Source organism: Vulpes vulpes, chromosome 1 (genome assembly GCF_048418805.1).
Source record: "Vulpes vulpes isolate BD-2025 chromosome 1, VulVul3, whole genome shotgun sequence".
NCBI classification, from domain to species: domain Eukaryota; kingdom Metazoa; phylum Chordata; class Mammalia; order Carnivora; family Canidae; genus Vulpes; species Vulpes vulpes.
Genome location: NC_132780.1, coordinates 195004048 through 195010471, shown reverse-complemented (window position 1 = coordinate 195010471; position 6424 = coordinate 195004048).

Genomic DNA, 6424 nt, shown 5'->3' with positions numbered 1-6424 from the left:
TCCTGAAAGTGATCTGTGTATTATGTCTGATAACTTTCTGGAGATGGGACCTTATAATCTATTTTTACTGCAAAGTATGTTAAATCTCACAAATGGACACCTCATTTTAACAAGTACAATCTTTGCCAAGTCTCAAAAATAATTTGAACCTCAGAGCCTTAGTAGCTGTAGGATTTTAAATAATTTTCAAAAGTTGAAATTACCTGTGGGTTAGGTTTTCAGGCCCAGTGCACTTTATTAAATGCTTCTAATTGCTTTCTCTCGAGTAAACTGATAGAAGGTTTTAGAGCAGAGAGGATGGGCACTAGCACATCTGAGTTACCACCATGTTGGTGGAGAGTAGGGTGATCCTAAAATTAGCAAGATCTGTACATCAGTTACTTTCTTGCTTCAGAATTTCCTGGTGGCCACATTAAAAACGAAAAGGTGAAATTAATTTGAATAAAAGTATGTAATTCAACTTATGCCAAATACCATTTCAACATGTAATCAATATTAAAATGTATTAATAAGATATTTTATTTTATTTTTTTTTAAGATTTTATTTATTTATTCATGAGAGACACAGAGAGAGAGTGAGAGGCAGAGACACAGGCAGAAGGAGAAGCAGGCTCCACGCAGGAAGCCTGACGTGGGACTCGATCCCGGGTCTCCAGGATCACACCCTGAGCCGAAGGCAGGCACTAAACCTCTGAGCCACCCAGGGATCCCCTAATAAGATATTTTATATATTTTTTTTTTCACATTAAGTCTTCAAAATCTGGTGTGTATTTTCCACTTAATACACATTCATTTTGGATGCTAATGTTCTTTGGACACACCTGGCCTATATTTATATAATTCATACAATTTACAGTTGAAAACCTAGCTTCACATACAGTTGCAGACAGAATTTATTTTCAATAACTAAAATGATTATTGGTTTAAACTTCTTTAAAATTGAAACCTGGGCACCTGACCAGTTCAGTCAGAAGAGCATGCGACTATTGATCTCAGGGTTCAAGCCCCACGTTGGGCGAAGAGATTACAAGAAAAAGAAAATAAACCGAAAAAACAAACAACCCACCACCAGTTCCTTGATCACACCAGCCACACTGTGAGTCCTCAGTAGCCACATGTGTTGCAAGTGGCTTCTGGTTTGTATGACACAGGCCTACCTGTTTCTAACTTGAGAGCCAGTCTCAGCCATAAAAATATCTTCTGGATAAATTCTATTTGGTTTGACCAGCCATCGGAGGAAAAGGAGAAAACAAGAGCTTTATAAATCTAGCCTCTCTTTTGTGTCTCAGATACACATTGTGCCCTCTGAAATCCCACATCCTAAAGTTCAGTGCCCCCGTACCCAAAGGAAATGTCATGTACATAAAAATGTTTCTATTGTGTGTTTGAGAAATTGCTGGCTCAGTGTTTCACAAGCTATTTTGTACTAAACTTTTACAGTTCTTAAAATTTTTTTTTAATTGTTTTAATAAGTGCAGAAATACAAAGTGTCCTTCACAGGAAATAGAATATTTTGCTTTGGGTTACTGACATGCACCTTACCACTTTCAAAAGTGAATCTTTGGTTTTCTTTCAGTAGAAGGCTAGCCTTAGAAAAAGCTCCTGCCATCAGAATAAGTTACTTATTCCTGTGCTTGTACTTAGGCACCATGCCCAATACGGGGCTTGAACTCCTGATGGTGAGCTAGAGTCACATGCTCTACCCACTCAGCCAGTCAGGTGGCCCTGCACCTGCTTCTTGAAACTCTACCTCTACTCTATTTTCTGCAGTTGGTTCCTGTATTCTGAGTGTTGTGAGCAACTGGTTGAGTAATGCTGAAGAATATAATGATATCCTCATCACTGATGCTTACATCTAGGTTTTCATAAATTGGATAATAACGTCTGCCATATTGAGTCTTTAACCATAGGCCAGGGGTAAAGCCAAGCATGTTAGGTCTGTGTCTTAGTGCTCCTCAACTGTCTTCTGTGTTGTGGTGCACCAAGTAGGATTTCTCCAGCTCCCTGCAATTAGGGGACTCCAGTCACCTCCATGACTGGCATATTTGCTTGCTAGGGCTGCCACAACAGATATGAGTGGGTGGTTTAAGCAACAGAAATACATTTTCTCAATCCTGGAGGCTAAAAGGCCAAGTTGTTGGGAAGGTTGGTTTCTTCTTTTCCTTCCTGTGTCTTCACATGGTCTTCCCTTTGTGTGTTTTGTCCTAATCTTACAAGGACACCAGTCAATACTGGATTAGGGTCCACCCTAATCCTAATGACCACATTTTCACTTAGTTACCTCCTTAAAGGTCCTATCTCCAAACTGAGTCACATTCTGAGGTGCTGAGGGTCAGGACATCAAAACAAATTTGGTGGGGGCATGATTCAGCCCATGAGTACTGGCATCTGGAATGAGGGAAAGCAGAGTCTGGGATGTACCTACAATCTGCCTGAAGCACAGTCTTATTTTACTTAATTTTCATGACATTTCTATGAGGTAGCTAATATGCCTATTTTACGGATGAAAACATTGAGGCCTGAACAGATGAAGCCTGTTGCCCCAGGTCACATGGTAATTGGCAAAGCCAGAACTGATGCACGGGGCCGGCTGATCCCACTTCGCTGCCTCTACCAGATGGGCTTTCGATCACCAGTCTTTTGATACTTTAAGCTGGATTTCTATTTATATATGATCTGCTTGATATAATAGCAAATTTTTGACTAGAATTGAGGATCTGAGGCAGTTGGCTCAGGATCTGGCTCAGTCAGTAAACAACTCCTGATCTCGGGGTTCATGGGACCCAGCCCTATGTTGGGTGTGTAGAACTCACTTGAAAATTGTTCTGTGTCTAACATCTTAGCACACAAACTTTTTACACAAAACAATAGTTGTAAAAGGGACATAGTCTTTGTCCTACAGAAATGATAACTACCATATTAATACTCATTAGAATTTTATTACTTAGATTTTTTTTTTAAGATTTTATTTATTTATCCATGAGAGACACAGAGAGAGAGGCAGAGGGAGAAGCAGGCTCCATGCAGGGAGCCCGATGTGGGACTCGATCCCGGGACCCCAGGATCACGCCCTGGGCCAAAGGCGGCGCTAAACCGCTGAGCCACCCAGGCTGCCCTATTACTTAGATTTAAAGCTTAGAAATTTACCTATTGGATGAAAGTTACTGCTGACATGAAAATGTCTTAGCATGAATTAATGTGAGCCCTTTTTTCAAACTCAGGATTTTTTACATTTAGGGTAGACTTTTTTTTTAAGAGATGGGGAGAGAGAGTGTGAGCATGGGAAGTGGGCAGGGCAGCGGGAGAGAATCTTAAGAAGGCTCCATGCCCAGCTTGGAGCCTGATTTGGGGCTCGATCTCACAACCCTGAGATCATGACTTGCGCTGAAACCAAGAGTCAGACACTTAACTGACTGAGCCACCCAGGGACCCCTTAAGTTGTGCTACTTGTGTTAAGCTTGCAGGTGAATTCTTATCCTCACTTTTCAGACTAAACTAAGCCTAAATCCTTAAGAATTGCAAGAAAACTCTTGGTCTTTCGTAAACAGCAGGCATGGAGGAGTGGCCTTGAAAAAAGTCCCCCTTGTCTTTTGTAAACAGGAGGTGTCAAGGAATGACCTCTACAAGAAGCAGGAATGTCACCATGATAGTTTGTCTAGCTTTCAAGGTCTTTGCACATAATTAAGCAACAGTTACATTTTTGTTGGCTGTTATATGCATATATATTTGCCATAATATATGTAGTATATATAATATATAGTTCATCTATTGTATATAATGTAATATATATAATATATATGTACACACTGTATATATAAAATCATTCTCACGATGTACCACACTAGGAGAACTTTTAAAGTAAAATTCATTAAATCATATTTTAAACACAAAATATAGGAATTTGAACATGCTTAGGTTACATTACCAAGACTTTGTAGCCTTTTTCTTTTTTTTAAAACGTGAATCTGAAAAGTACTATATCCAATATGACATGCAGAAGGAGGGAAAAATTTGAGCAAGGGTCAAGTCAGGGAACTAACTTCCTTGGTCTAAGAGTATAGGTTTACTATTTATTTTGAATTTCAGAATCCATAGATTAGTATCTTAATATCCAGTAGATCATTTAAAATACGTATTTGAAGATTTTCCAAAAAGAACAGTTTGGCTTTTGGTTTTAGCTCATAGTACTTTTATCCTTGTTGGATGAAAAGTCAAACTGAAGTGTCCTTAGGTGAAACTGGAATTAAAAACAAAACTCTACATTTAAAAAAATATCCCTCACAGAGAGAATTCTAGTAGGGTTAAATGGCTCTGGACAATGTTCACCTATAATCTTAGTATTTGAACTACGAAAGCACTCGTTACCAAAAGCAAGGAAGTATTTAAACTGATCCTGATCCTATGTGTATTTTTAATCTCAGTCCCCCGTGTTATCTTGGAGTCTATGAAATCATGTTTTCACTTCTGGAGACAGTCCTGGAATAGAAAGCAGCATATAGAGGAGGAGTAAGTTTGCAGGGAAGAATAGAAAAGATCGAGGGACCCAAACGTGTGGTTCACCCAGTCTTATCAGCTGAGAAAGCTAGAAGCCCTTCTTGATAGGCCCTCCCCCCCTGCCGTGCCCCATCCATCCCCACCTGGTGTCTGTTTCTGCAAACTCTTGAATCCACTACCTGTCCCATCCCCACCGTGACCTTCCTGGCCCAGGCCTGTCTGACCCTTCCTACCCCTCCTCCCACCCTTCTTCCGCGGGAAGATGTGCTCCATTTGGGCTCCCCACTGTGCCTCTAGTGGCAAGCAGAGGCTCTTGCTGAATGGACGGACAGTGCTATTAAAGCAAATATGGTCATGCCTCTGCTTAAAATCCTTCTGCAGTTTCCCACTGTACTCTACTCAGAATATGATCCAACACAGCTTCCCCTCGTTTCCCTTCCCCTGCCCGCTTGGGCCCCTTCCCCATTCTCACTTTCAGGCACGCTGGCTTCCTTGCTGTTCCCCCAAATTCACTCAGCAATATCTTGCCTTTGGGCTGGAGGCAGGTGATTTTTCAGGCTTGGAAGCTTTCTGCCCCTACTCTGCCTAATGTCTGCTCATCTGTCAGCTACCAGTATAATGTCTTCCTCAGGGAGGCCTTCCCTGACCCTCTAATCCCCCCCCCCCACACACACACACTTTTTAAAAAATTTTATTTATTAGAGAAAGAATGAGTACAAGCAGGGGGAGGAGCAGAGGGACAGGGAGAAGCAGACTCCCCGCTGAGCAGGGAGCCCAAAGTGGGGCTCCATGACCTGGGGATCATAACCTGAGCCAAAGGCAGACGCTTAACCAGCTGAGCCACCCAGGTGCCCCCAACCCTCTAATCTCAATCAGGCTGCCCTGGCATATCTGTTCACAGCACTCTAGACTCAGCTCCTGATGATAGTTACCTCAGGAACTGTGTCAGCCTGGTCACAGTGCAGCCTAGCTCCTGGCCCGGGACTGTGGGTGTGGTGCTTGACCTCACAGACCTACAGGTGCAAGGCCATATTACAGGGTGGCTGGGACACGTCACCTGCAGTGCAAGGGAGGGCTCCGCTGGGACGGAACACAATGTGGGTTAGAAGAAAGGGAGCCTGTCTCAATGGCTTGGGGTCTGGCCCTTCCAGTCTGTACATTTCTTGGGGTCGCCGACATTGATAGGATTTTTAGAACGGAAATGAGGAGGTTGAGGTATTAAACTGCCTTCATCTAGCAATGATAAGGCTCAAGCATGGTGGTTGGTGACTTTTTCAAGGTCACACTGAGTGAGTGAGTGAAGTGAAGCCAGAATCCAACCAAACCTGGATTCTAGACCAGTATATTCCCCATTGCTTTCTGCTTCAGTGCGTATCTTTAATAGGCAGAGAATGAAACCCCGAGTCAGCAGATGTTCAGCACTGAAGTCATTATTGTTCTGTGATCTTTTTTAAAGATAAATTTTACCGTTTTATCACTCAAAGGGCCACATAATCCCGTTTGGCTGCCAACAGCAAAGCCATGGAGTCAAGGGCCAGATCCTGTTGGGCCTTTGCAAACACACTAGCTGGGGCAGCCAGCTGTTTACACCTGCTAATGAAAGCCAAATGGGATGATTCTCAAAGCCTGGTAACCCGTTGATGGTGGACTTTAGGGCGCTTTTTACACTGTATTTAAATATGGGTGTGTCTGACTTGGAGCACAGTCATTTCAGGCCCAGTGACGAGTCACACTCAAGAGCTAAGAAGGGCCCCGGCTGGGAGGCTGCCCTAGTTTCCTGAGTGTGTCCCTGCTGAATTCCCTGCCTCTCCCTGCAGAGACCAGGCATTTCCCCCCCCCACCTCCCCTGCCTCCCTCTCAGCTCCAAGCCGGAGCAGTGAGTGTGCAAGTCTCACTGGGTCCCTGAGGGTTTTCAGAGGAAAGCAAAGTG